The sequence below is a fragment of the Myotis brandtii genome, unplaced genomic scaffold (genome assembly GCF_000412655.1).
Source record: "Myotis brandtii unplaced genomic scaffold, ASM41265v1 scaffold70, whole genome shotgun sequence".
Classification (NCBI taxonomy): domain Eukaryota; kingdom Metazoa; phylum Chordata; class Mammalia; order Chiroptera; family Vespertilionidae; genus Myotis; species Myotis brandtii.
Window position 1 is genome coordinate 1,102,667 of NW_005370741.1, and position 2,153 is coordinate 1,104,819.

General features: G+C 36.8%; 1 gene segment (V, D, J or C); it reads right to left on the minus strand.

The window, feature by feature from the left end:
* The window catches only part of LOC102264001, a 287,655-nt gene that overhangs the window by 186,159 nt on the left and 99,343 nt on the right, over positions 1–2,153 (minus strand).

Below are 2,153 nucleotides of genomic sequence, written 5' to 3' on the forward strand. Positions count from 1 at the left end.
AATTAAAAAAATATTAGTTTCTCCCTAACCCTACCTTAAATGTTGAATAAATATTTTAAGTGTAAAAAAAAAAGTTACTTATGCTTTATAATTATCACACTTGGAATGTGTATATCTATAGACTTTTTATGGGTTTTTATGAGAATTAAAAATGTTTTTAATAGAATGAGTCTAAAACATGCAGTTGGACAGCATAAATTTAAGTGGTGTGATATAAAAATTAATACCCCATATATTGTGAGCAAAATTTGTTATATTGTGGTTCTCACCAAACTTAAATTAAGATTTACATAATTTTAGTTGGTGAACTAAAAAAATTGTAAATTGGAGTTTTTCCTGCCACATGGTGGCGTCACTTTAGTTGTAATGAAAGTAACTGGACATTTTTTTTTAACCTATTTTTATTGATTTCAGACAGAAGGGAGAGGGAGAGATAGAAACATCAATGATGAGAGAGAATCATTGATCAGATGCCTCCTACACTCCCAACACTGGGGATTGAGCTTGGAACTCGGGCATGTGCCCTGATCCAGAAATGTGACCTCCTGGTTCTTAGGTTGATGCTCAAACACTGAGCCATGCCAGCCGGTCAGTAACTGGACATTTTTGTTAAGTATGTTGTGATTCACCTTTTGATTTATGAGAACTTATTTAAGAGATATGGGTTACTTTTGTGCTATTATTTTTTACAGTCATGTAAATATAATTAAAAAAATTTTTTTTATATTAGCATTCATTAAGAGTTGGTACCAGAGCTCATGCTGAAAACTGTACACCCAAATACATAACTTTTAAACAGATGTTAGCTGTAATTCAGTGCCACAAAGAAAGCCAGACAACTGCCTTCATATGTCTTACCATTAATTTAAAGACAAGCAATTGCTTAATATCTATATATATAAAAGGCTAATATGCTAAGTGTCCCTCTGGCCACCCGACTGGTTGCTATGACATGCACTGACCACCAGGGGGCAGATGCTCAATGGAGGAGCTGCCGAGCTGTAGTGACTTGGCAGTAGTGGTTCTCAGGTGACGCACCCCGAAACCAGAGAGGAGGGAGCTCGATTCCTCATGGGGCCTCACGATTCCACCTTTAGCAATGGGTTATGGTGTTGCTGGGGCACTGTCAGCTCCAAATCTGGTTTACTGCACACTTGCATTTGTGTTCCACACCCTGTACAACAGCAACTTTGCATTGTGCCTTCTCGCACTCAGGTACCCCTCGGGGGATGTCGGACAGTCAGTTTTGGCCCGATCCCCACAGGCCAGGCCAAGGGACCCCACCTGCTGGAGGGACCCCACTCACTCCTCAGACTCTGGGGAAGGACCATGGGAGGTTGGCTCCAGGGCATGTCTGGCCCCACCCAGTCTTGCCCCACAGGCCACCTTCTAATTAATTTCCTTTCAATGAGCACAAATTCGTGCACTGGGTCACTAGTTATAGATAATGCTAAGAAAATAAAGAGTGGCATCTACACAGAAATATGCTATAAAGTTGTAGATATATACGCTCTGTAAACCAATTCCTCATTTTCTCTAATTATGCAAAACTGTAGGAATTTGAATTTCTTTTAAAATGCAACTGACTCATGGTGAGGCTTATCTTAATACTGATCTTATAAGCAAATACTGCCATAAGACTCCAATGTCCTCCTTTGCTTGTTTAGTAATATTTTCACTAAATGAAGGTCAAATAAAATGAAAGTCAGGTAATTTGAATAGAAAACAATTATAGAAAAATGTCATCACAAGTTAGATGCTATAAGCATGTAAAATCAATGTATGATCAGTATTCCATTCACCATTCACATGGCTATACTGGGTAGAGCTCATCTTTTGTATAAACCATTTAGCTACAGTTGATTAGCAATAGGTATAGTAGTAGTTATGTAATGAAAAAAATGTTTCATTAAAGGGGAAAAAGAGGGACATCTGTTATAATGCCAACATTAAAAATTTTTAATAAAAAAAGTTAAGTTTTTCTTTCAATATTTTACTGTTGATGCATAGTAAATTGATTGGCCCATCAAGGGAATGGATTAACAATTCAATATGAATTTATTTTTGAACAAAGGAAAAATAACACTGATGAAAAATCATGCATAAAATCAGAAGATCAAGTTGATAAGTAGAACCCAACATCACATATATAT